The 25,192-nt window shown below is 43.2% G+C and overlaps 21 non-coding genes and 6 pseudogenes across 21 annotated transcripts; 12 read left to right on the top strand and 15 right to left on the bottom strand.

The window, feature by feature from the left end:
• The first annotated feature begins 4,321 nt into the window (after nt 1–4,321).
• Nucleotides 4,322–4,488, top strand: LOC147056515 (U2 spliceosomal RNA; annotated as a pseudogene).
• A 1,585-nt stretch (nt 4,489–6,073) lies between these two features.
• LOC147056514 (U2 spliceosomal RNA) lies at nt 6,074–6,264 on the top strand. The gene has a single exon (XR_015066258.1). It is a non-coding gene; the product is annotated as a U2 spliceosomal RNA (small nuclear RNA).
• Nucleotides 6,265–6,814: 550 nt separating this feature from the next.
• LOC147056513 (5S ribosomal RNA) lies at nt 6,815–6,933 on the bottom strand. The gene has a single exon (XR_015066164.1). It is a non-coding gene; the product is annotated as a 5S ribosomal RNA (ribosomal RNA).
• A 223-nt stretch (nt 6,934–7,156) lies between these two features.
• Nucleotides 7,157–7,275, bottom strand: LOC147056512 (5S ribosomal RNA). Its single transcript, XR_015066311.1, has one exon. It is a non-coding gene; the product is annotated as a 5S ribosomal RNA (ribosomal RNA).
• A 223-nt stretch (nt 7,276–7,498) lies between these two features.
• LOC147056511 (5S ribosomal RNA) lies at nt 7,499–7,617 on the bottom strand. Its single transcript, XR_015066226.1, has one exon. It is a non-coding gene; the product is annotated as a 5S ribosomal RNA (ribosomal RNA).
• Nucleotides 7,618–8,384: 767 nt separating this feature from the next.
• LOC147056510 (U2 spliceosomal RNA) lies at nt 8,385–8,551 on the top strand (annotated as a pseudogene).
• Nucleotides 8,552–10,132: 1,581 nt separating this feature from the next.
• LOC147056509 (U2 spliceosomal RNA) lies at nt 10,133–10,323 on the top strand. Its single transcript, XR_015066271.1, has one exon. It is a non-coding gene; the product is annotated as a U2 spliceosomal RNA (small nuclear RNA).
• A 551-nt stretch (nt 10,324–10,874) lies between these two features.
• LOC147056508 (5S ribosomal RNA) lies at nt 10,875–10,993 on the bottom strand. The gene has a single exon (XR_015066166.1). It is a non-coding gene; the product is annotated as a 5S ribosomal RNA (ribosomal RNA).
• A 222-nt stretch (nt 10,994–11,215) lies between these two features.
• Nucleotides 11,216–11,334, bottom strand: LOC147056507 (5S ribosomal RNA). Its single transcript, XR_015066191.1, has one exon. It is a non-coding gene; the product is annotated as a 5S ribosomal RNA (ribosomal RNA).
• A 389-nt stretch (nt 11,335–11,723) lies between these two features.
• Nucleotides 11,724–11,890, top strand: LOC147056506 (U2 spliceosomal RNA; annotated as a pseudogene).
• Nucleotides 11,891–13,218: 1,328 nt separating this feature from the next.
• Nucleotides 13,219–13,409, top strand: LOC147056505 (U2 spliceosomal RNA). Its single transcript, XR_015066267.1, has one exon. It is a non-coding gene; the product is annotated as a U2 spliceosomal RNA (small nuclear RNA).
• A 549-nt stretch (nt 13,410–13,958) lies between these two features.
• LOC147056504 (5S ribosomal RNA) lies at nt 13,959–14,077 on the bottom strand. The gene has a single exon (XR_015066215.1). It is a non-coding gene; the product is annotated as a 5S ribosomal RNA (ribosomal RNA).
• A 223-nt stretch (nt 14,078–14,300) lies between these two features.
• LOC147056503 (5S ribosomal RNA) lies at nt 14,301–14,419 on the bottom strand. The gene has a single exon (XR_015066188.1). It is a non-coding gene; the product is annotated as a 5S ribosomal RNA (ribosomal RNA).
• A 223-nt stretch (nt 14,420–14,642) lies between these two features.
• On the bottom strand, nt 14,643–14,761 carry LOC147056502 (5S ribosomal RNA). The gene has a single exon (XR_015066223.1). It is a non-coding gene; the product is annotated as a 5S ribosomal RNA (ribosomal RNA).
• Nucleotides 14,762–15,150: 389 nt separating this feature from the next.
• LOC147056501 (U2 spliceosomal RNA) lies at nt 15,151–15,317 on the top strand (annotated as a pseudogene).
• A 1,580-nt stretch (nt 15,318–16,897) lies between these two features.
• Nucleotides 16,898–17,088, top strand: LOC147056500 (U2 spliceosomal RNA). The gene has a single exon (XR_015066257.1). It is a non-coding gene; the product is annotated as a U2 spliceosomal RNA (small nuclear RNA).
• Nucleotides 17,089–17,639: 551 nt separating this feature from the next.
• LOC147056499 (5S ribosomal RNA) lies at nt 17,640–17,758 on the bottom strand. The gene has a single exon (XR_015066310.1). It is a non-coding gene; the product is annotated as a 5S ribosomal RNA (ribosomal RNA).
• Nucleotides 17,759–17,981: 223 nt separating this feature from the next.
• LOC147056498 (5S ribosomal RNA) lies at nt 17,982–18,100 on the bottom strand. The gene has a single exon (XR_015066163.1). It is a non-coding gene; the product is annotated as a 5S ribosomal RNA (ribosomal RNA).
• Nucleotides 18,101–18,322: 222 nt separating this feature from the next.
• Nucleotides 18,323–18,441, bottom strand: LOC147056497 (5S ribosomal RNA). The gene has a single exon (XR_015066208.1). It is a non-coding gene; the product is annotated as a 5S ribosomal RNA (ribosomal RNA).
• Nucleotides 18,442–18,830: 389 nt separating this feature from the next.
• On the top strand, nt 18,831–18,997 carry LOC147056496 (U2 spliceosomal RNA; annotated as a pseudogene).
• A 1,581-nt stretch (nt 18,998–20,578) lies between these two features.
• LOC147056495 (U2 spliceosomal RNA) lies at nt 20,579–20,769 on the top strand. The gene has a single exon (XR_015066274.1). It is a non-coding gene; the product is annotated as a U2 spliceosomal RNA (small nuclear RNA).
• A 544-nt stretch (nt 20,770–21,313) lies between these two features.
• Nucleotides 21,314–21,432, bottom strand: LOC147056494 (5S ribosomal RNA). The gene has a single exon (XR_015066232.1). It is a non-coding gene; the product is annotated as a 5S ribosomal RNA (ribosomal RNA).
• A 223-nt stretch (nt 21,433–21,655) lies between these two features.
• Nucleotides 21,656–21,774, bottom strand: LOC147056493 (5S ribosomal RNA). Its single transcript, XR_015066197.1, has one exon. It is a non-coding gene; the product is annotated as a 5S ribosomal RNA (ribosomal RNA).
• Nucleotides 21,775–21,997: 223 nt separating this feature from the next.
• LOC147056492 (5S ribosomal RNA) lies at nt 21,998–22,116 on the bottom strand. Its single transcript, XR_015066183.1, has one exon. It is a non-coding gene; the product is annotated as a 5S ribosomal RNA (ribosomal RNA).
• A 389-nt stretch (nt 22,117–22,505) lies between these two features.
• LOC147056491 (U2 spliceosomal RNA) lies at nt 22,506–22,672 on the top strand (annotated as a pseudogene).
• A 1,580-nt stretch (nt 22,673–24,252) lies between these two features.
• LOC147056490 (U2 spliceosomal RNA) lies at nt 24,253–24,443 on the top strand. Its single transcript, XR_015066256.1, has one exon. It is a non-coding gene; the product is annotated as a U2 spliceosomal RNA (small nuclear RNA).
• A 550-nt stretch (nt 24,444–24,993) lies between these two features.
• LOC147056489 (5S ribosomal RNA) lies at nt 24,994–25,112 on the bottom strand. Its single transcript, XR_015066309.1, has one exon. It is a non-coding gene; the product is annotated as a 5S ribosomal RNA (ribosomal RNA).
• Between the last annotated feature and the right edge of the window lie 80 nt (nt 25,113–25,192).

The raw sequence follows: 25,192 nt of genomic DNA, 5'->3' as shown, positions 1-25,192 counted from the left end.
CCAAAGCAGACAAATAGGACCCTTATGCTGTATGAGACCAATTTGGTACCGTAACATCCTCCGGTGGGACGAGCGTCGTTGCTGGTCCCGGCATTAGACGACCTGTCATCAATTCAAACGGTGCAAATCCAGTGTGCCTGTTAACAGATTGCCGCACAGACAACAAGGCAAGCGGAATCGCTTGGAGCCAATTCATTCTCATTTGAGCAATAATTTTGGCCAGTTTTTTCCTTCAAAGTCCGGTTCATTCGTTCAACTTTGCCCTGGCTCTGAGGATGGTAGACACAGCCGAATCGATGCTTCAAACCCAAAATTGATTCCACCTTGGCCAAGGCTTTGTTGTTAAAGTGTGTACCATTGTCAGAGCGGATCAGGGCGGGAAAACCATGCGTGGGGATGTAATGGGTGATCAAAGCCTTGATCACAGCAGCAGAATCTTCTTTCGAGCACGGATATGCCTCAGGCCAGCCTGAGTAAGCGTCAACCAACACAAGCAAAAAGCGTTTCCCATTCACTCTTGTATACATGTCGGTGAAATCAATGATCACCTCTGCTCCCAGCCACGGGGTCGGCTGAAACAGGCCGGGCTTAGGCTTCAACGTAGGACGCAAACAGGAGTCTGGGTGTTCCCCGTCCAGATTACTGGACCGCGGAACACCAACATCATCTCCAGCAATCCTGTCTGCCATGGGTTGTTTAATTTGGTATGCATGCTGAGACCTAGACCAGTACAAATTAGGAATGTGAGTTTTCCGCCAATCGGTCTGTTGCAACAACTGCTTGACCATTGAGCCCAATTGTCTGGCCTTGTGTCCTGGGGCAATAGCTAGGGAAATGTGTGGCACCCCTTTCTCTGTCATTTTGAACCACTGCATTTGTTCATGTGTCAGTTCAGTTGCCGCTGCAACTCCCTCTTTACCAATCAAAATGCGTGATGAAGTTAAATCCCACATGTGCCCTTCAATTTCTTCAAACAAATCCCGATATACATCATCACTTTTTCGGTCATAATATAGAGTGCAATGCAAAGGATCAACAGGTGGGTGGTATGGCGTCAGTGAGCAGATCCAGGGTTTCCACAGTAGGTAGGTCGAGAACACACCACCACCAGCAGGGGTCTCTGGCTCCAGCCATGTTGTTGTATTTGTTGTGAGCACTGGATGCTGACGCCATCTGGAAATTGAATAATCACTCCCTCTGGCCCAACAGCTGACAACAAGTCCCTCCCCATCAAATTGATCGGAGTGTCTGTGGAATGGATGTATTTGTGCCACAGTCTACACCCCGTCCGGGTGATCACAGTTTCAAGTGGTTTGGTAAAAGGCAGAGTTTGTGGTTTTCCCGAGAAGCCGACTAAAGTTGATGTTTTCTTTGACGGTGAGGATACAGGAAGGGCAGTGTTTATTGATGAATAAGCTGCTCCTGTGTCCACCAGCATCTGCACAGGTTTTCCCTCCACTGTCACATGAAGCATTGACTCAACTGTTTGAATAATGCGTCTGTCTCGTTATCAACTTTAGCTTGTGACTCAGTAAACATTCTGCAGTGATGCAAAAGATGACGTTTAAATCGTTCCTCGGCACAAACCAGAATGTCAGGGTCTGACATTAGCTGCTTCTTCACATCTGGCGGAAGTCCATCCACCAGCGCCGTCCAGAAGAGCACCTCTGCCCCGTGCGTGAGAGTCGGATGGAACCTGTGGTTTCCATCCAACTCTCCACACATGTTACATAATGTTGGGCAGGTGACATTTTCACATCATAAGGAAACATAGTGGGGGCCAAATCGGTGGGTTGTGGGAAAGTCATTTTAATGTTTTCAAACTACTACTGCTACTGCTACTTGTGGCAAGGGCACCTCCCTCCTCAGTCTTGCTGTGAACGCTCTTTCTGTCTCCACTTGCTCTTCACGTCTTGTCTCGCTTTTCCGTTACCCATTTTAACATCTACGCTGCTCATCAACTTGCTCAACTTTCTTCTTTAGCTCCTCGTTCTCAGCACTAAGTCTATGTCAGCTTTCTCTACCTCCTCTGCTTTTCTCACATTAACAACACTTTCTACGGGCAGTTTCTTCTGAGTGGCAAACAAAGCTGTTGCAACTGTTGCCACATTGTGCAAAGAGCGTCGCTCTTCCTCTCTCTCCCTAATGTGCTTCTCGAGCACCTTGCGCTCACGCCAGCCGGCCCCTTTCTGCTTGTCTTCTAAGGAGAGCTTTCTTTTCAGCACCTGACTCTCTTTTTGCTGCAATTGCCGTGAGAAACGTTCCATGTCCCAAATTGTTGAAAAACTCTGAAACAATTTGTCAGCTTCCAATTTCGCGAAGACTTTCGTCTCACACGCTCCTTTGCCACTTTCTTTCTGTCAATGCCACTCACAATTTACGCTACCACATTGCATACATTCTTTCAATCTCACTCCATTCATTCCTCTCAGCGCACACACCTCTCATCACACACACTATCTCACTCCATTCATTCCTCTCAGCACACGCACTCCTCTCATCACACACACTATCTCACACACACTCCTATCAATTTGGGGCATTTTGGATGTTTTAGCGGTCTGATCTCTCACAGAAGGAACTGTTACCACCGGATGTTTTCGGGAGAGCCTCACAGCTCCCAGGATCTAAAAAAAAACCTGGCTATCTGAATACGCTCGTCAACGTACCCTTGTCCGCCACGACTAGGCTAGGTCCCGGACCTATTCGTAATACGCGTAAGTCCCTGACTTTACCGTACACGTCACACACGTAAGTTCCAAACTTATTCGCCGTATGTATCTCTTGCACACTTTATTTGATCTGAACAACAGTCTGCTCTTAAATTTCCTCTTTCAATTTGCAGAATTTCGACTTATAGTAACAGGTATTCTGCTTACCTTATCAGTGATGAGCGCTCAGGGTTGAGGAGACGTTGTACCAGCTCAACGTTGTGCACTTTATTCCCAAACGGTTCGCCGACCGAGAGACAGCGTCCCAGACGCTGTCCGGTGTCCTGGATACAGACCACGAATTGCCAATTACCCTTCTCTTGACATCACGTCGGGGTCACCAAGAAATTGTTAGGATACGGATTTTAGCTATTGATCTGACTCCAAATTACGATCAACACTTAACACAAGTTTCTATGTCCTAATCCACACACTGGCGCACCTAACAATTTTGCGAGTTCGTTCTGTCAAAGAGAAGACCAGTAGATCAATCAGACCAAATTTACCAAATGTTTATTCCTAACAAAGCGCACTAATACAGGCCTGGGTCCCGGGTCCCTCACACTAAAACTCGTGCGTTTTTGTGACCACCAAAAGACGACACATTCTTCCGGGTTGCCCAGTTTTAAAGAAACATAATATGAATATTAAAGCATGCAAAATATTGTGTGATGATTGGTCGATGGTCATCTCCTCCCCGTCGAGGTGTCATCACTGTGGTCAGGAGTTGGGGATTTTCCTCTCGAAGCCCAACCACCTGGACGTGGTATTGTTCTTTGTTCTCGTTCCTCACCGACCTCGAGGTGTTATCGTCTGGTACTCCCTTCGTTCCGTACCGTCCCGTACTCCCTTCCTGGGCCTGTTCCATAACTCTTAGAAGAAAACAAGTTCATGCAGTGTGCCTACACATTCCTCACCCCCACCAATCCACACAAGCACTCCAATACTAGATATTATATTGATATGATTATATGTTTCACACAACCTTAAAAAATATGTTTGCTAACCGCTGAAAGCACATTTCCCTTTAGTAATTAATAAAGATTACAAATATGTTACAAAGTGTATCATACACAATATTAAAAATGATAAATATTAAAGTGTCCGACACTACCAATCCTTGCTAATCATTGTTCTTTTTCAGCAGCAGCTCCACATTTCTTTCTCCTTTGTTTTTTTGTTGAAAACTTTAAAAGAGCCACTGTATGCAAGGTTATATGCTGCACTGGGATTCTTCTGTCTCTTCAGTCTGGCACCGACGGCATTCACAACATCCTCCACCTTATCACGTTGATAGGGCACCTCCCCGACACCGCGTGGTCTACTTGTGCATTTGTCTGATGTCTCAAAAAACAGCATGTTGTGGGTCTTGGCAAAGTTCTTGGCCTGATCCTGGCTCACCAGACCATTCGCCTGAACGACATCACGGAGGTCACTTTTGTTCCCAACCAGGAACCTGATAAGAAATCAACACAAAAGTGAGACAAATCTTCGAAAGTAGAATAAACAATACATGTAATTCAGGCCTTCCTGCAAACCATATTGGTGTCAATGAATTCTCAATGCAGTAAAACCCTACATCGTCAGTTTGCGATCAAAGCAATAGAAATATTATTTTGGGGCCATTGTGCAGCAATCTTAGTGTTCTTTTGAGATCTAATTAATCTATGGTGTTTTTGGCAATCATTGAATGATGGGAAGATGGAATAGGGGCTTGCTCCGTCCACTCCACGCATCGTCCTGGTATTGCAGTACCTCTAGGAGCGGTGCACCCCCTCTTGTGGTGAAATTAATCCATAACTGATATTGTGATATATAAGGATACCGTTGTATTTGATAAATATCCATCCATTTTCTGTACCGCTTTGTTGTCCCCACGGGGGTCACGTCGCAGGCGTGCTGGAGCCTTTTTTCCTTTTTTCCTTCTTCCTAGGACTTTTATAGGGCACGACAAGCCCTCGGTCGCACCATTCTTTTAAAAAAAAAAAACTCACCCCCTGGTTCTCCTCACCTCTGCACCTCGGACTGCCTTCAACCTTCAGATCCCAGCTGACGAGCGAGCAGACAGCCAGCCTTTGAAAGGGATTCTAGGATCTCACCTATGGAGTTCCTCTCGCGCGCGGTCTTTCTGGATCTCTGCTGTCGTCAGCTGTAATATAATATAGTATGTTGGCATCCTGCTCGAAGGACCAAATAAATGTTGGGTCTAAATATCATCAGACACTACATCACATGCTGGAATGAAGAGGAGAAGACAACCAGGATGAGTTTACTCGCGAGGAGAACGATAGAGAAAGGAAGCTCAATTACAATCTCCATCAGTTCTGAGTTCTTCCTCCACGTGCTCCTTTTTTAGATGTTTTGGTTGCCCTGGTTACAGAGGCGTTGCTACACTAAAGGGAGGGGAGATAGTGGTTGTAGCAACGCTGATTAGCTAAGGAATGTAGTGTGGTGTGATTTAGCACTTAATTGTTGGCCCTCGACCCCCGCATTGGGATTGCAGAGTCTGTTCTCTTCCCTCAACCAGTTGTCTTCTCCATGGGTGGCTGACTCCTCCTCGAGTGTGATCAGATAACTTGAAGCACGTTGAATGACGCTTACCTGTGGAACAATGCAACTAAACCCTTGCTAAGTTTATCTTCTTAGTAAACTAACACAACACATAATAATAATAATAATATCTATCCCTACTTAAACATTTCAACACATATTAAGTAAATGTCAGGTAACTGGTATACAGTTCCTTAAACGAACATTGAGTAAATATGGGATAACTTATATGTGACTACTCCAAACTGTATATAACATTTAACAAAGAAAAACAGTTCAGATCAACTACAATCTATGAATCAAGGCTATAGTTAACTAAAAGGAATGAAGTCCCTTTAAACTAAACAAAGAACATTTCGCCTATGCAAAGAAGCTCTGCTCATTGTTAGTGAAGGCCTCTTACAAAACAAACACAAAAGTAACATAAGGACAGGAAGGATACATAAGGCTGACGGGGATCAAAAGACATTCCTTAAACTAAATACAAAGCATTTAGTTTAAAGGAGAGTCGTAAACTCGTAAAAGATAAGGCCTCCTGGTCTGGCAGGCCAAGGCTCCCCCCGAGATTATTCCAACATTTATGTAAAATTGTCGCAGCATAGAAATTATGAAAGTAGTTCAGCGGAGAAACGTCATCAACTGTTTTTCTTTTAAAACATGTATATACTCGATTTTAAACATGCATGACATTTTGGTCATTATTGGAATTTTTTTTCCTAAAGTGCTGTGTTTATAGCAAAATTGTGTTTGTCACTCTCACTTTAAGTTGTAGTGCTGGAAATGATCTGGTCCCCGTTTGACTTCATTGGGTTATCGCTTCTCGGCCTTTTGGCTAAGATCAAGTGTAGTATCTGTTCTTATCAGTTTAATATCTGATACGTCCCCTATCCGGGGACCATATATTAAATTGATTTTTGGAACAGGGAGATGGAATAGGGGCTTGCTCAGTCCACTCCACGCATCGACCTGGTATTGCAGTATCTCCAGGAACGGTGCACCCCCTCTCGTGGTTAAATTAATCCATAACTGATATTGATATATAAGGATACCTTGATATCCATCCATTTTCTGTACCGCATTGTTGTCCCTACGGGGGTCGCGGGCGTGCTGGAGCCTATCCCCACGGGGGTGCTGGAGCCTATCCCAGCAGTCATCGGGCAGTAGGCGGAGGACACCCTGAACGGGCGTTCTCAGGGTAGTATGGCCGTAAACCGTGAGAACACTAAAAAAATTTGCATTTTATAGACACAATTGCCCCTAAAATTCCAAAGCGGCGGTCCTTGATGGCTGTTGTGAACGTTTCCTTTCACAATTGACGTGCAAAAAAAAAAAAAAAAAGGCTTTCAGCACCTGACGGTCTTGTGGCACTCATCCGGCGAGTCTCCTCCGATGTCTTAATGCTTCATTAACATCCACCTGTCTGACCGGTGTCACACCTCAGAGAGTAACTGTCGAAGGTTTTTGGTTGTGAATTGACCAAGGTGTAATAACCAAATCCCAGAAACAAGGTCACACGCTTGTACGTTATGGCTGTTGTAAACTGAGAAAAGAAAAGCTTACAGCACCTGGTATTCCCAGGCGGTCTCCCATCCAAGTACTAACCAGGCCCGACCCTGCTTAGCTTCCAAGATCGGACGAGATCGGGCGTTCTCAGGGTAGTATGGCCGTAAGCCGTGAGAACACTAGAAAATTTGCATTTTATAGACACAATTGCCCCTAAAATTCCAAAGTGGCGGTCCTTGATGGCTGTTGTAAACGTTTCCTTTCACAATTGACGTGCAAAAAAAAAAAGGCTTTTTTGTTGTTGTTGTGAATTGACCAAGGTGTAATAACCAAATCCCAGAAACAAGGTCACACGCTTGTACGTTATGGCTGTTGTAAAGTGAGAAAAGAAAAGCTTACAGCACCTGGTATTCCCAGGCGGTCTCCCATCCAAGTACTAACCAGGCCCGACCCTGCTTAGCTTCCGAGATCGGACGAGATCGGGCGTTCTCAGGGTAGTATGGCCGTAAGCCGTGAGAATACAAGAAAATTTGCATTTTATAGACACAATTGCCCCTAAAATTCCAAAGCGGCGGTCCTTGATGGCTGTTGTAAACGTTTCCTTTCACAATTGACGTGCAAAAAAAAAAAAAGGCGCTTTTTTTGGTTGTGAATTGACCAAGATGTAATAACCAAATCCCAGAAACAAGGTCACACGCTTGTACGTTATGGCTGTTGTAAAGTGAGAAAAGAAAAGCTTACAGCACCTGGTATTCCCAGGCTGTCTCCCATCCAAGTACTGACCAGGCCCGACCCTGTTTACCTTCCGAGATCGGACGAGATCGGGCGTTCTCAGGGTAGTATGGCCGTAAGCCGTGAGAACACTAGAAAATTTGCATTTTATAGACACAATTGCCTGTAAAATTCCAAAGCGGTGGTCCTTGATGGCTGTTGTAAACGTTTCCTTTCACAATTCAATAATTTATTGGGTTTAAATGTTACACATGGAGTTCAATTTGCAAATAAACATATTGCTTTGTCATTCACATATTTTATTTGGTAATTAATAAAGATTACAAATATGTTACAAAGTGTATCATACACAATATTAAAAATGATAAATATTAAAGTGTCCGACACTACCAATCCTTGCTAATCATTGTTCTTCCTTTCAGCAGCAGCTCCACATTTCTTTCTCCTTTGTTTTTTTGTTGAAAACTTTAAAAGAGCCACTGTATGCAAGGTTATATGCTGCACTGGGATTCTTCTGTCTCTTCAGTCTGGCACCGACGGCATTCACAACATCCTCCACCTTATCACGTTGATAGGGCACCTCCCCGACACCGCGTGGTCTACTTGTGCATTTGTCTGATGTCTCAAAAAACAGCATGTTGTGGGTCTTGGCAAAGTTCTTGGCCTGATCCTGGCTCACCAGACCATTCGCCTGAACGACATCACGGAGGTCACTTTTGTTCCCAACCAGGAACCTGATAAGAAATCAACACAAAAGTGAGACAAATCTTCGAAAGTAGAATAAACAATACATGTAATTCAGGCCTTCCTGCAAACCATATTGGTGTCAATGAATTCTCAATGCAGTAAAACCCTACATCGTCAGTTTGCGATCAAAGCAATAGAAATATTATTTTGGGGCCATTGTGCAGCAATCTTAGTGTTCTTTTGAGATCTAATTAATCTATGGTGTTTTTGGCAATCATTGAATGATGGGAAGATGGAATAGGGGCTTGCTCCGTCCACTCCACGCATCGTCCTGGTATTGCAGTACCTCTAGGAGCGGTGCACCCCCTCTTGTGGTGAAATTAATCCATAACTGATATTGTGATATATAAGGATACCGTTGTATTTGATAAATATCCATCCATTTTCTGTACCGCTTTGTTGTCCCCACGGGGGTCACGTCGCAGGCGTGCTGGAGCCTTTTTTCCTTCTTCCTAGGACTTTTATAGGGCACGACAAGCCCTCGGTCGCACCATTCTTTTAAAAAAAAAAAAACTCACCCCCTGGTTCTCCTCACCTCTGCACCTCGGACTGCCTTCAACCTTCAGATCCCAGCTGACGAGCGAGCAGACAGCCAGCCTTTGAAAGGGATTCTAGGATCTCACCTATGGAGTTCCTCTCGCGCGCGGTCTTTCTGGATCTCTGCTGTCGTCAGCTGGAATATAATATAGTATGTTGGCATCCGGCTCGAAGGACCAAATAAATGTTGGGTCTAAATATCATCAGACACTACATCACATGCTGGAATGAAGAGGAGAAGACAACCAGGATGAGTTTACTCGCGAGGAGAACGATAGAGAAAGGAAGCTCAGTTACAATCTCCATCAGTTCTGAGTTCTTCCTCCACGTGCTCCTTTTTTAGATGTTTTGGTTGCCCTGGTTACAGAGGCGTTGCTACACTAAAGGGAGGGGAGATAGTGGTTGTAGCAACGCTGATTAGCTAAGGAATGTAGTGTGGTGTGATTTAGCACTTAATTGTTGGCCCTCGACCCCCGCATTGGGATTGCAGAGTCTGTTCTCTTCCCTCAACCAGTTGTCTTCTCCATGGGTGGCTGACTCCTCCTCGAGTGTGATCAGATAACTTGAAGCACGTTGAATGACGCTTACCTGTGGAACAATGCAACTAAACCCTTGCTAAGTTTATCTTCTTAGTAAACTAACACAACACATAATAATAATAATAATAATATCTATCCCTACTTAAACATTTCAACACATATTAAGTAAATGTCAGGTAACTGGTATACAGTTCCTTAAACGAACATTGAGTAAATATGGGATAACTTATATGTGACTACTCCAAACTGTATATAACATTTAACAAAGAAAAACAGTTCAGATCAACTACAATCTATGAATCAAGGCTATAGTTAACTAAAAGGAATGAAGTCCCTTTAAACTAAACAAAGAACATTTCGCCTATGCAAAGAAGCTCTGCTCATTGTTAGTGAAGGCCTCTTACAAAACAAACACAAAAGTAACATAAGGACAGGAAGGATACATAAGGCTGACGGGGATCAAAAGACATTCCTTAAACTAAATACAAAGCATTTAGTTTAAAGGAGAGTCGTAAACTCGTAAAAGATAAGGCCTCCTGGTCTGGCAGGCCAAGGCTCCCCCCGAGATTATTCCAACATTTATGTAAAATTGTCGCAGCATAGAAATTATGAAAGTAGTTCAGCGGAGAAACGTCATCTACTGTTTTTCTTTTAAAACATGTATATACTCGATTTTAAACATGCATGACATTTTGGTCATTATTGGAATTTTTTTTCCTAAAGTGCTGTGTTTATAGCAAAATTGTGTTTGTCACTCTCACTTTAAGTTGTAGTGCTGGAAATGATCTGGTCCCCGTTTGACTTCATTGGGTTATCGCTTCTCGGCCTTTTGGCTAAGATCAAGTGTAGTATCTGTTCTTATCAGTTTAATATCTGATACGTCCCCTGTCCGGGGACCATATATTATATTGATTTTTGGAACAGGGAGATGGAATAGGGGCTTGCTCAGTCCACTCCACGCATCGACCTGGTATTGCAGTATCTCCAGGAACGGTGCACCCCCTCTCGTGGTTAAATTAATCCATAACTGATATTGATATATAAGGATACCTTGATATCCATCCATTTTCTGTACCGCATTGTTGTCCCTACGGGGGTTGCGGGCGTGCTGGAGCCTATCCCCACGGGGGTGCTGGAGCCTATCCCAGCAGTCATCGGGCAGTAGGCGGAGGACACCCTGAACGGGCGTTCTCAGGGTAGTATGGCCGTAAACCGTGAGAACACTAAAAAAATTTGCATTTTATAGACACAATTGCCCCTAAAATTCCAAAGCGGCGGTCCTTGATGGCTGTTGTGAACGTTTCCTTTCACAATTGACGTGCAAAAAAAAAAAAAAAAAAGGCTTTCAGCACCTGACGGTCTTGTGGCACTCATCCGGCGAGTCTCCTCCGATGTCTTAATGCTTCATTAACATCCACCTGTCTGTCCGGTGTCACACCTCAGAGAGTAACTGTCGAAGGTTTTTGGTTGTGAATTGACCAAGGTGTAATAACCAAATCCCAGAAACAAGGTCACACGCTTGTACGTTATGGCTGTTGTAAAGTGAGAAAAGAAAAGCTTACAGCACCTGGTATTCCCAGGCGGTCTCCCATCCAAGTACTAACCAGGCCCGACCCTGCTTATCATCCGAGATCGGACGAGATCGGGCGTTCTCAGGGTAGTATGGCCGTAAGCCGTGAGAATACAAGAAAATTTGCATTACATAGACACAATTGCCCCTAAAATTCCAAAGCGGCGGTCCTTGATGGCTGTTGTAAACGTTTCCTTTCACAATTGACGTGCAAAAAAAAAAAAGGCGCTTTTTTTGGTTGTGAATTGACCAAGATGTAATAACCAAATCCCAGAAACAAGGTCACACGCTTGTACGTTATGGCTGTTGTAAAGTGAGAAAAGAAAAGCTTACAGCACCTGGTATTCCCAGGCGGTCTCCCATCCAAGTACTGACCAGGCCCGACCCTGTTTACCTTCCGAGATCAGACGAGATCGGGCGTTCTCAGGGTAGTATGGCCGTAAGCCGTGAGAACATTAGAAAATTTGCATTTTATAGACACAATTGCCTCTAAAATTCCAAAGCGGTGGTCCTTGATGGCTGTTGTAAACGTTTCCTTTCACAATTCAATAATTTATTGGGTTTAAATGTTACACATGGAGTTCAATTTGCAAATAAACATATTGCTTTGTCATTCACATATTTTATTTGGTAATTAATAAAGATTACAAATATGTTACAAAGTGTATCATACACAATATTAAAAATGATAAATATTAAAGTGTCCGACACTACCAAACCAGTAGAATAAACAATACATGTAATTCAGGCCTTCCTGCAAACCATATTGGTGTCAATGAATTCTCAATGCAGTAAAACCCTACATCGTCAGTTTGTGATCAAAGCAATAGAAATATTATTTTGGGGCCATTGTGCAGCAATCTTAGTGTTCTTTTGAGATCTAATTAATCTATGGTGTTTTTGGCAATCATTGAATGATGGGAAGATGGAATAGGGGCTTGCTCCGTCCACTCCACGCATCGTCCTGGTATTGCAGTACCTCTAGGAGCGGTGCACCCCCTCTTGTGGTGAAATTAATCCATAACTGATATTGTGATATATAAGGATACCGTTGTATTTGATAAATATCCATCCATTTTCTGTACCGCTTTGTTGTCCCCACGGGGGTCACGTCGCAGGCGTGCTGGAGCCTTTTTTCCTTCTTCCTAGGACTTTTATAGGGCACGACAAGCCCTCGGTCGCACCATTCTTTTAAAAAAAAAAAAACTCACCCCCTGGTTCTCCTCACCTCTGCACCTCGGACTGCCTTCAACCTTCAGATCCCAGCTGACGAGCGAGCAGACAGCCAGCCTTTGAAAGGGATTCTAGGATCTCACCTATGGAGTTCCTCTCGCGCGCGGTCTTTCTGGATCTCTGCTGTCGTCAGCTGGAATATAATATAGTATGTTGGCATCCGGCTCGAAGGACCAAATAAATGTTGGGTCTAAATATCATCAGACACTACATCACATGCTGGAATGAAGAGGAGAAGACAACCAGGATGAGTTTACTCGCGAGGAGAACGATAGAGAAAGGAAGCTCAGTTACAATCTCCATCAGTTCTGAGTTCTTCCTCCACGTGCTCCTTTTTTAGATGTTTTGGTTGCCCTGGTTACAGAGGCGTTGCTACACTAAAGGGAGGGGAGATAGTGGTTGTAGCAACGCTGATTAGCTAAGGAATGTAGTGTGGTGTGATTTAGCACTTAATTGTTGGCCCTCGACCCCCGCATTGGGATTGCAACATTGAGTAAATATGGGATAACTTATATGTGACTACTCCAAACTGTATACAACATTTAACAAAGAAAAACAGTTCAGATCAACTACAATCTATGAATCAAGGCTATAGTTAACTAAAAGGAATGAAGTCCCTTTAAACTAAACAAAGAACATTTCGCCTATGCAAAGAAGCTCTGCTCATTGTTAGTGAAGGCCTCTTACAAAACAAACACAAAAGTAACATAAGGACAGGAAGGATACATAAGGCTGACGGGGATCAAAAGACATTCCTTAAACTAAATACAAAGCATTTAGTTTAAAGGAGAGTCGTAAACTCGTAAAAGATAAGGCCTCCTGGTCTGGCAGGCCAAGGCTCCCCCCGAGATTATTCCAACATTTATGTAAAATTGTCGCAGCATAGAAATTATGAAAGTAGTTCAGCGGAGAAACGTCATCAACTGTTTTTCTTTTAAAACATGTATATACTCGATTTTAAACATGCATGACATTTTGGTCATTATTGGAATTTTTTTTCCTAAAGTGCTGTGTTTATAGCAAAATTGTGTTTGTCACTCTCACTTTAAGTTGTAGTGCTGGAAATGATCTGGTCCCCGTTTGACTTCATTGGGTTATCGCTTCTCAGCCTTTTGGCTAAGATCAAGTGTAGTATCTGTTCTTATCAGTTTAATATCTGATACGTCCCCTATCCGGGGACCATATATTATATTGATTTTTGGAACAGGGAGATGGAATAGGGGCTTGCTCAGTCCACTCCACGCATCGACCTGGTATTGCAGTATCTCCAGGAACGGTGCACCCCCTCTCGTGGTTAAATTAATCCATAACTGATATTGATATATAAGGATACCTTGATATCCATCCATTTTCTGTACCGCATTGTTGTCCCTACGGGGGTCGCGGGCGTGCTGGAGCCTATCCCCACGGGGGTGCTGGAGCCTATCCCAGCAGTCATCGGGCAGTAGGCGGAGGACACCCTGAACGGGCGTTCTCAGGGTAGTATGGCCGTAAACCGTGAGAACACTAAAAAAATTTGCATTTTATAGACACAATTGCCCCTAAAATTCCAAAGCGGCGGTCCTTGATGGCTGTTGTGAACGTTTCCTTTCACAATTGACGTGCAAAAAAAAAAAAAAAAGGCTTTCAGCACCTGACGGTCTTGTGGCACTCATCCGGCGAGTCTCCTCCGATGTCTTAATGCTTCATTAACATCCACCTGTCTGTCCGGTGTCACACCTCAGAGAGTAACTGTCGAAGGTTTTTGGTTGTGAATTGACCAAGGTGTAATAACCAAATCCCAGAAACAAGGTCACACGCTTGTACGTTATGGCTGTTGTAAAGTGAGAAAAGAAAAGCTTACAGCACCTGGTATTCCCAGGCGGTCTCCCATCCAAGTACTGACCAGGCCCGACCCTGTTTACCTTCCGAGATCGGACGAGATCGGGCGTTCTCAGGGTAGTATGGCCGTAGGCCGTGAGAACACTAGAAAATTTGCATTTTATAGACACAATTGCCCCTAAAATTCCAAAGTGGCGGTCCTTGATGGCTGTTGTAAACGTTTCCTTTCACAATTGACGTGCAAAAAAAAAAAGGCTTTTTTGTTGTTGTTGTGAATTGACCAAGGTGTAATAACCAAATCCCAGAAACAAGGTCACACGCTTGTACGTTATGGCTGTTGTAAAGTGAGAAAAGAAAAGCTTACAGCACCTGGTATTCCCAGGCGGTCTCCCATCCAAGTACTAACCAGGCCCGACCCTGCTTAGCATCCGAGATCAGACGAGATCGGGCGTTCTCAGGGTAGTATGGCCGTAAGCCGTGAGAATACAAGAAAATTTGCATTACATAGACACAATTGCCCCTAAAATTCCAAAGCGGCGGTCCTTGATGGCTGTTGTAAACGTTTCCTTTCACAATTGACGTGCAAAAAAAAAAAAAGGCGCTTTTTTTGGTTGTGAATTGACCAAGATGTAATAACCAAATCCCAGAAACAAGGTCACACGCTTGTACGTTATGGCTGTTGTAAAGTGAGAAAAGAAAAGCTTACAGCACCTGGTATTCCCAGGCGGTCTCCCATCCAAGTACTGACCAGGCCCGACCCTGTTTACCTTGCGAGATCGGACGAGATCGGGCGTTCTCAGGGTAGTATGGCCGTAAGCCGTGAGAACACTAGAAAATTTGCATTTTATAGACACAATTGCCTCTAAAATTCCAAAGCGGTGGTCCTTGATGGCTGTTGTAAACGTTTCCTTTCACAATTCAATAATTTATTGGGTTTAAATGTTACACATGGAGTTCAATTTGCAAATAAACATATTGCTTTGTCATTCACATATTTTATTTGGTAATTAATAAAGATTACAAATATGTTACAAAGTGTATCATACACAATATTAAAAATGATGAATATTAAAGTGTCCGACACTACCAAACCAGTAGAATAAACAATACATGTAATTCAGGCCTTCCTGCAAACCATATTGGTGTCAATGAATTCTCAATGCAGTAAAACACTACATCGTCAGTTTGTGATCAAAGCAATAGAAATATTATTTTGGGGCCATTGTGCAGCAATCTTAGTGTTCTTTTGAGATCTAATTAATCTATGGTGTTTTTGGCAATCATTGAATGATGGGAAGATGGAATAGGGGCTTGCTCCGTCCACTCCACGCATCGTCCTGGTATTGCAGTACCTCTAGGAGCGGTGCACCCCCTCTTGTGGTGAAATTAATCCATAACTGATATTGTGATATATAAGGATACCGTTGTATTTGATAAATATCCATCCATTTTCTGTACCGCTTTGTTGTCCCCACGGGGGTCACGTCGCAGGCGTGCTGGAGCCTTTTTTCCTTCTTCCTAGGACTTTTATAGGGCACGACAAACCCTCGGTCGCATCATTCTTTTAAAAAACAAAAACTCACCCCCTGGTTCTCCTCACCTCTGCACCTCGGACTGCCTTCAACCTTCAGATCCCAGCTGACGAGCGAGCAGACAGCCAGCCTTTGAAAGGGATTCTAGGATCTCACCTATGGAGTTCCTCTCGCGCGCGGTCTTTCTGGATCTCTGCTGTCGTCAGCTGGAATATAATATAGTATGTTGGCATCCGGCTCGAAGGACCAAATAAATGTTGGGTCTAAATATCATCAGACACTACATCACATGCTGGAATGAAGAGGAGAAGACAACCAGGATGAGTTTACTCGCGAGGAGAACGATAGAGAAAGGAAGCTCAGTTACAATCTCCATCAGTTCTGAGTTCTTCCTCCACGTGCTCCTTTTTTAGATGTTTTGGTTGCCCTGGTTACAGAGGCGTTGCTACACTAAAGGGAGGGGAGATAGTGGTTGTAGCAACGCTGATTAGCTAAGGAATGTAGTGTGGTGTGATTTAGCACTTAATTGTTGGCCCTCGACCCCCGCATTGGGATTGCAGAGTCTGTTCTCTTCCCTCAACCAGTTGTCTTCTCCATGGGTGGCTGACTCCTCCTCGAGTGTGATCAGATAACTTGAAGCACGTTGAATGACGCTTACCTGTGGAACAATGCAACTAAACCCTTGCTAAGTTTATCTTCTTAGTAAACTAACACAACACATAATAATAATAATAATAATATCTATCCCTACTTAAACATTTCAACACATATTAAGTAAATGTCAGGTAACTGGTATACAGTTCCTTAAACGAACATTGAGTAAATATGGGATAACTTATATGTGACTACTCCAAACTGTATATAACATTTAACAAAGAAAAACAGTTCAGATCAACTACAATCTATGAATCAAGGCTATAGTTAACTAAAAGGAATGAAGTCCCTTTAAACTAAACAAAGAACATTTCGCCTATGCAAAGAAGCTCTGCTCATTGTTAGTGAAGGCCTCTTACAAAACAAACACAAAAGTAACATAAGGACAGGAAGGATACATAAGGCTGACGGGGATCAAAAGACATTCCTTAAACTAAATACAAAGCATTTAGTTTAAAGGAGAGTCGTAAACTCGTAAAAGATAAGGCCTCCTGGTCTGGCAGGCCAAGGCTCCCCCCGAGATTATTCCAACATTTATGTAAAATTGTCGCAGCATAGAAATTATGAAAGTAGTTCAGCGGAGAAACGTCATCAACTGTTTTTCTTTTAAAACATGTATATACTCGATTTTAAACATGCATGACATTTTGGTCATTATTGGAATTTTTTTTCCTAAAGTGCTGTGTTTATAGCAAAATTGTGTTTGTCACTCTCACTTTAAGTTGTAGTGCTGGAAATGATCTGGTCCCCGTTTGACTTCATTGGGTTATCGCTTCTCGGCCTTTTGGCTAAGATCAAGTGTAGTATCTGTTCTTATCAGTTTAATATCTGATACGTCCCCTATCCGGGGACCATATATTAAATTGATTTTTGGAACAGGGAGATGGAATAGGGGCTTGCTCAGTCCACTCCACGCATCGACCTGGTATTGCAGTATCTCCAGGAACGGTGCACCCCCTCTCGTGGTTAAATTAATCCATAACTGATATTGATATATAAGGATACCTTGATATCCATCCATTTTCTGTACCGCATTGTTGTCCCTACGGGGGTCGCGGGCGTGCTGGAGCCTATCCCCACGGGGGTGCTGGAGTCTATCCCAGCAGTCATCGGGCAGTAGGCGGAGGACACCCTGAACGGGCGTTCTCAGGGTAGTATGGCCGTAAACCGTGAGAACACTAAAAAAATTTGCATTTTATAGACACAATTGCCCCTAAAATTCTAAAGCGGCGGTCCTTGATGGCTGTTGTGAACGTTTCCTTTCACAATTGACGTGCAAAAAAAAAAAAAAAAAAGGCTTTCAGCACCTGACGGTCTTGTGGCACTCATCCGGCGAGTCTCCTCCGATGTCTTAATGCTTCATTAACATCCACCTGTCTGTCCGGTGTCACACCTCAGAGAGTAACTGTCGAAGGTTTTTGGTTGTGAATTGACCAAGGTGTAATAACCAAATCCCAGAAACAAGGTCACACGCTTGTACGTTATGGCTGTTGTAAAGTGAGAAAAGAAAAGCTTACAGCACCTGGTATTCCCAGGCGGTCTCCCATCCAAGTACTAACCAGGCCCGACCCTGCTTAGCTTCCGAGATCGGACGAGATCGGGCGTTCTCAGGGTAGTATGGCCGTAAGCCGTGAGAACATTAGAAAATTTGCATTTTATAGACACAATTGCCCCTAAAATTCCAAAGTGGCGGTCCTTGATGGCTGTTGTAAACGTTTCCTTTCACAATTGACGTGCAAAAAAAAAAAGGCTTTTTTGTTGTTGTTGTGAATTGACCAAGGTGTAATAACCAAATCCCAGAAACAAGGTCACACGCTTGTACGTTATGGCTGTTGTAAAGTGAGAAAAGAAAAGCTTACAGCACCTGGTATTCCCAGGCGGTCTCCCATCCAAGTACTAACCAGGCCCGACCCTGCTTAGCATCCGAGATCGGACGAGATCGGGCGTTCTCAGGGTAGTATGGCCGTAAGCCGTGAGAATACAAGAAAATTTGCATTACATAGACACAATTGCCCCTAAAATTCCAAAGCGGCGGTCCTTGATGGCTGTTGTAAACGTTTCCTTTCACAATTGACGTGCAAAAAAAAAAAAGGCGCTTTTTTTGGTTGTGAATTGACCAAGATGTAATAACCAAATCCCAGAAACAAGGTCACACGCTTGTACGTTATGGCTGTTGTAAAGTGAGAAAAGAAAAGCTTACAGCACCTGGTATTCCCAGGCGGTCTCCCATCCAAATACTGACCAGGCCCGACCCTGTTTACCTTCCGAGATCGGACGAGATCGGGCGTTCTCAGGGTAGTATGGCCGTAAGCCGGGAGAACACTAGAAAATTTGCATTTTATAGACACAATTGCCTCTAAAATTCCAAAGCGGTGGTCCTTGATGGCTGTTGTAAACGTTTCCTTTCACAATTCAATAATTTATTGGGTTTAAATGTTACACATGGAGTTCAATTTGCAAATAAACATATTGCTTTGTCATTCACATATTTTATTTGGTAATTAATAAAGATTACAAATATGTTACAAAGTGTATCATACACAATATTAAAAATGATAAATATTAAAGTGTCCGACACTACCAAACCAGTAGAATAAACAATACATGTAATTCAGGCCTTCCTGCAAACCATATTGGTGTCAATGAATTCTCAATGCAGTAAAACCCTACATCGTCAGTTTGTGATCAAAGCAATAGAAATATTATTTTGGGGCCATTGTGCAGCAATCTTAGTGTTCTTTTGAGATCTAATTAATCTATGGTGTTTTTGGCAATCATTGAATGATGGGAAGATGGAATAGGGGCTTGCTCCGTCCACTCCACGCATCGTCCTGGTATTGCAGTACCTCTAGGAGCGGTGCACCCCCTCTTGTGGTGAAATTAATCCATAACTGATATTGTGATATATAAGGATACCGTTGTATTTGATAAATATCCATCCATTTTCTGTACCGCTTTGTTGTCCCCACGGGGGTCACGTCGCAGGCGTGCTGGAGCCTTTTTTCCTTCTTCCTAGGACTTTTATAGGGCACGACAAGCCCTCGGTCGCACCATTCTTTTAAAAAAAAAAAAACTCACCCCCTGGTTCTCCTCACCTCTGCACCTCGGACTGCCTTCAACCTTCAGATCCCAGCTGACGAGCGAGCAGACAGCCAGCCTTTGAAAGGGATTCTAGGATCTCACCTATGGAGTTCCTCTCGCGCGCGGTCTTTCTGGATCTCTGCTGTCGTCAGCTGGAATATAATATAGTATGTTGGCATCCGGCTCGAAGGACCAAATAAATGTTGGGTCTAAATATCATCAGACACTACATCACATGCTGGAATGAAGAGGAGAAGACAACCAGGATGAGTTTACTCGCGAGGAGAACGATAGAGAAAGGAAGCTCAGTTACAATCTCCATCAGTTCTGAGTTCTTCCTCCACGTGCTCCTTTTTTAGATGTTTTGGTTGCCCTGGTTACAGAGGCGTTGCTACACTAAAGGGAGGGGAGATAGTGGTTGTAGCAACGCTGATTAGCTAAGGAATGTAGTGTGGTGTGATTTAGCACTTAATTGTTGGCCCTCGACCCCCGCATTGGGATTGCAGAGTCTGTTCTCTTCCCTCAACCAGTTGTCTTCTCCATGGGTGGCTGACTCCTCCTCGAGTGTGATCAGATAACTTGAAGCACGTTGAATGACGCTTACCTGTGGAACAATGCAACTAAACCCTTGCTAAGTTTATCTTCTTAGTAAACTAACACAACACATAATAATAATAATAATAATATCTATCCCTACTTAAACATTTCAACACATATTAAGTAAATGTCAGGTAACTGGTATACAGTTCCTTAAACGAACATTGAGTAAATATGGGATAACTTATATGTGACTACTCCAAACTGTATACAACATTTAACAAAGAAAAACAGTTCAGATCAACTACAATCTATGAATCAAGGCTATAGTTAACTAAAAGGAATGAAGTCCCTTTAAACTAAACAAAGAACATTTCGCCTATGCAAAGAAGCTCTGCTCATTGTTAGTGAAGGCCTCTTACAAAACAAACACAAAAGTAACATAAGGACAGGAAGGATACATAAGGCTGACGGGGATCAAAAGACATTCCTTAAACTAAATACAAAGCATTTAGTTTAAAGGAGAGTCGTAAACTCGTAAAAGATAAGGCCTCCTGGTCTGGCAGGCCAAGGCTCCCCCCGAGATTATTCCAACATTTATGTAAAATTGTCGCAGCATAGAAATTATGAAAGTAGTTCAGCGGAGAAACGTCATCAACTGTTTTTCTTTTAAAACATGTATATACTCGATTTTAAACATGCATGACATTTTGGTCATTATTGGAATTTTTTTTCCTAAAGTGCTGTGTTTATAGCAAAATTGTGTTTGTCACTCTCACTTTAAGTTGTAGTGCTGGAAATGATCTGGTCCCCGTTTGACTTCATTGGGTTATCGCTTCTCAGCCTTTTGGCTAAGATCAAGTGTAGTATCTGTTCTTATCAGTTTAATATTTGATACGTCCCCTATCCGGGGACCATATATTATATTGATTTTTGGAACAGGGAGATGAAATAGGGGCTTGCTCAGTCCACTCCACGCATCGACCTGGTATTGCAGTATCTCCAGGAACGGTGCACCCCCTCTCGTGGTTAAATTAATCCATAACTGATATTGATATATAAGGATACCTTGATATCCATCCATTTTCTGTACCGCATTGTTGTCCCTACGGGGGTCGCGGGCGTGCTGGAGCCTATCCCCACGGGGGTGCTGGAGCCTATCCCAGCAGTCATCGGGCAGTAGGCGGAGGACACCCTGAACGGGCGTTCTCAGGGTAGTATGGCCGTAAACCGTGAGAACACTAAAAAAATTTGCATTTTATAGACACAATTGCCCCTAAAATTCCAAAGCGGCGGTCCTTGATGGCTGTTGTGAACGTTTCCTTTCACAATTGACGTGCAAAAAAAAAAAGGCTTTCAGCACCTGACGGTCTTGTGGCACTCATCCGGCGAGTCTCCTCCGATGTCTTAATGCTTCATTAACATCCACCTGTCTGTCCGGTGTCACACCTCAGAGAGTAACTGTCGAAGGTTTTTGGTTGTGAATTGACCAAGGTGTAATAACCAAATCCCAGAAACAAGGTCACACGCTTGTACGTTATGGCTGTTGTAAAGTGAGAAAAGAAAAGCTTACAGCACTTGGTATTCCCAGGCGGTCTCCCATCCAAGTACTGACCAGGCCCGACCCTGTTTACCTTCCGAGATCGGACGAGATCGGGCGTTCTCAGGGTAGTATGGCCGTAGGCCGTGAGAACACTAGAAAATTTGCATTTTATAGACACAATTGCCCCTAAAATTCCAAAGTGGCAGTCCTTGATGGCTGTTGTAAACGTTTCCTTTCACAATTGACGTGCAAAAAAAAAAAGGCTTTTTTGTTGTTGTTGTGAATTGACCAAGGTGTAATAACCAAATCCCAGAAACAAGGTCACACGCTTGTACGTTATGGCTGTTGTAAAGTGAGAAAAGAAAAGCTTACAGCACCTGGTATTCCCAGGCGATCTCCCATCCAAGTACTAACCAGGCCCGACCCTGCTTAGCATCCGAGATCGGACGAGATCGGGCGTTCTCAGGGTAGTATGGCCGTAAGCCGTGAGAATACAAGAAAATTTGCATTACATAGACACAATTGCCCCTAAAATTCCAAAGCGGCGGTCCTTGATGGCTGTTGTAAACGTTTCCTTTCACAATTGACGTGCAAAAAAAAAAAAAGGCGCTTTTTTTGGTTGTGAATTGACCAAGATGTAATAACCAAATCCCAGAAACAAGGTCACACGCTTGTACGTTATGGCTGTTGTAAAGTGAGAAAAGAAAAGCTTACAGCACCTGGTATTCCCAGGCGGTCTCCCATCCAAGTACTGACCAGGCCCGACCCTGTTTACCTTCCGAGATCGGACGAGATCGGGCGTTCTCAGGGTAGTATGGCCGTAAGCCGTGAGAACACTAGAAAATTTGCATTTTATAGACACAATTGCCTCTAAAATTCCAAAGCGGTGGTCCTTGATGGCTGTTGTAAACGTTTCCTTTCACAATTCAATAATTTATTGGGTTTAAATGTTACACATGGAGTTCAATTTGCAAATAAACATATTGCTTTGTCATTCACATATTTTATTTGGTAATTAATAAAGATTACAAATATGTTACAAAGTGTATCATACACAATATTAAAAATGATGAATATTAAAGTGTCCGACACTACCAAACCAGTAGAATAAACAATACATGTAATTCAGGCCTTCCTGCAAACCATATTGGTGTCAATGAATTCTCAATGCAGTAAAACACTACATCGTCAGTTTGTGATCAAAGCAATAGAAATATTATTTTGGGGCCATTGTGCAGCAATTTTAGTGTTCTTTTGAGATCTAATTAATCTATGGTGTTTTTGGCAATCATTGAAGGATGGGAAGATGGAATAGGGGCTTGCTCCGTCCACTCCACGCATCGTCCTGGTATTGCAGTACCTCTAGGAGCGGTGCACCCCCTCTTGTGGTGAAATTAATCCATAACTGATATTGTGATATATAAGGATACCGTTGTATTTGATAAATATCCATCCATTTTCTGTACCGCTTTGTTGTCCCCACGGGGGTCACGTCGCAGGCGTGCTGGAGCCTTTTTTCCTTCTTCCTAGGACTTTTATAGGGCACGACAAGCCCTCGGTCGCACCATTCTTTTAAAAAACAAAAACTCACCCCCTGGTTCTCCTCACCTCTGCACCTCGGACTGCCTTCAACCTTCAGATCCCAGCTGACGAGCGAGCAGACAGCCAGCCTTTGAAAGGGATTCTAGGATCTCACCTATGGAGTTCCTCTCGCGCGCGGTCTTTCTGGATCTCTGCTGTCGTCAGCTGGAATATAATATAGTATGTTGGCATCCGGCTCGAAGGACCAAATAAATGTTGGGTCTAAATATCATCAGACACTACATCACATGCTGGAATGAAGAGGAGAAGACAACCAGGATGAGTTTACTCGCGAGGAGAACGATAGAGAAAGGAAGCTCAGTTACAATCTCCATCAGTTCTGAGTTCTTCCTCCACGTGCTCCTTTTTTAGATGTTTTGGTTGCCCTGGTTACAGAGGCGTTGCTACACTAAAGGGAGGGGAGATAGTGGTTGTAGCAACGCTGATTAGCTAAGGAATGTAGTGTGGTGTGATTTAGCACTTAATTGTTGGCCCTCGACCCCCGCATTGGGATTGCAGAGTCTGTTCTCTTCCCTCAACCAGTTGTCTTCTCCATGGGTGGCTGACTCCTCCTCGAGTGTGATCAGATAACTTGAAGCACGTTGAATGACGCTTACCTGTGGAACAATGCAACTAAACCCTTGCTAAGTTTATCTTCTTAGTAAACTAACACAACACATAATAATAATAATAATAATATCTATCCCTACTTAAACATTTCAACACATATTAAGTAAATGTCAGGTAACTGGTATACAGTTCCTTAAACGAACATTGAGTAAATATGGGATAACTTATATGTGACTACTCCAAACTGTATATAACATTTAACAAAGAAAAACAGTTCAGATCAACTACAATCTATGAATCAAGGCTATAGTTAACTAAAAGGAATGAAGTCCCTTTAAACTAAACAAAGAACATTTCGCCTATGCAAAGAAGCTCTGCTCATTGTTAGTGAAGGCCTCTTACAAAACAAACACAAAAGTAACATAAGGACAGGAAGGATACATAAGGCTGACGGGGATCAAAAGACATTCCTTAAACTAAATACAAAGCATTTAGTTTAAAGGAGAGTCGTAAACTCGTAAAAGATAAGGCCTCCTGGTCTGGCAGGCCAAGGCTCCCCCCGAGATTATTCCAACATTTATGTAAAATTGTCGCAGCATAGAAATTATGAAAGTAGTTCAGCGGAGAAACGTCATCAACTGTTTTTCTTTTAAAACATGTATATACTCGATTTTAAACATGCATGACATTTTGGTCATTATTGGAATTTTTTTTCCTAAAGTGCTGTGTTTATAGCAAAATTGTGTTTGTCACTCTCACTTTAAGTTGTAGTGCTGGAAATGATCTGGTCCCCGTTTGACTTCATTGGGTTATCGCTTCTCGGCCTTTTGGCTAAGATCAAGTGTAGTATCTGTTCTTATCAGTTTAATATCTGATACGTCCCCTATCCGGGGACCATATATTAAATTGATTTTTGGAACAGGGAGATGGAATAGGGGCTTGCTCAGTCCACTCCACGCATCGACCTGGTATTGCAGTATCTCCAGGAACGGTGCACCCCCTCTCGTGGTTAAATTAATCCATAACTGATATTGATATATAAGGATACCTTGATATCCATCCATTTTCTGTACCGCATTGTTGTCCCTACGGGGGTCGCGGGCGTGCTGGAGCCTATCCCCACGGGGGTGCTGGAGCCTATCCCAGCAGTTATCGGGCAGTAGGCGGAGGACACCCTGAACGGGCGTTCTCAGGGTAGTATGGCCGTAAACCGTGAGAACACTAAAAAAATTTGCATTTTATAGACACAATTGCCCCTAAAATTCCAAAGCGGCGGTCCTTGATGGCTGTTGTGAACGTTTCCTTTCACAATTGACGTGCAAAAAAAAAAAAAAAAAGGCTTTCAGCACCTGACGGTCTTGTGGCACTCATCCGGCGAGTCTCCTCCGATGTCTTAATGCTTCATTAACATCCACCTGTCTGTCCGGTGTCACACCTCAGAGAGTAACTGTCGAAGGTTTTTGGTTGTGAATTGACCAAGGTGTAATAACCAAATCCCAGAAACAAGGTCACACGCTTGTACGTTATGGCTGTTGTAAAGTGAGAAAAGAAAAGCTTACAGCACCTGGTATTCCCAGGCGGTCTCCCATCCAAGTACTAACCAGGCCCGACCCTGCTTAGCTTCCGAGATCGGACGAGATCGGGCGTTCTCAGGGTAGTATGGCCGTAAGCTGTGAGAACACTAGAAAATTTGCATTTTATAGACACAATTGCCCCTAAAATTCCAAAGTGGCGGTCCTTGATGGCTGTTG

Source organism: Syngnathus leptorhynchus, chromosome 5 (genome assembly GCF_054491065.1).
Source record: "Syngnathus leptorhynchus isolate UIUO chromosome 5, UIUO_Slep, whole genome shotgun sequence".
Classification (NCBI taxonomy): Eukaryota; Metazoa; Chordata; class Actinopteri; order Syngnathiformes; family Syngnathidae; genus Syngnathus; species Syngnathus leptorhynchus.
This window is presented reverse-complemented; position numbering and strand designations above follow the sequence as displayed.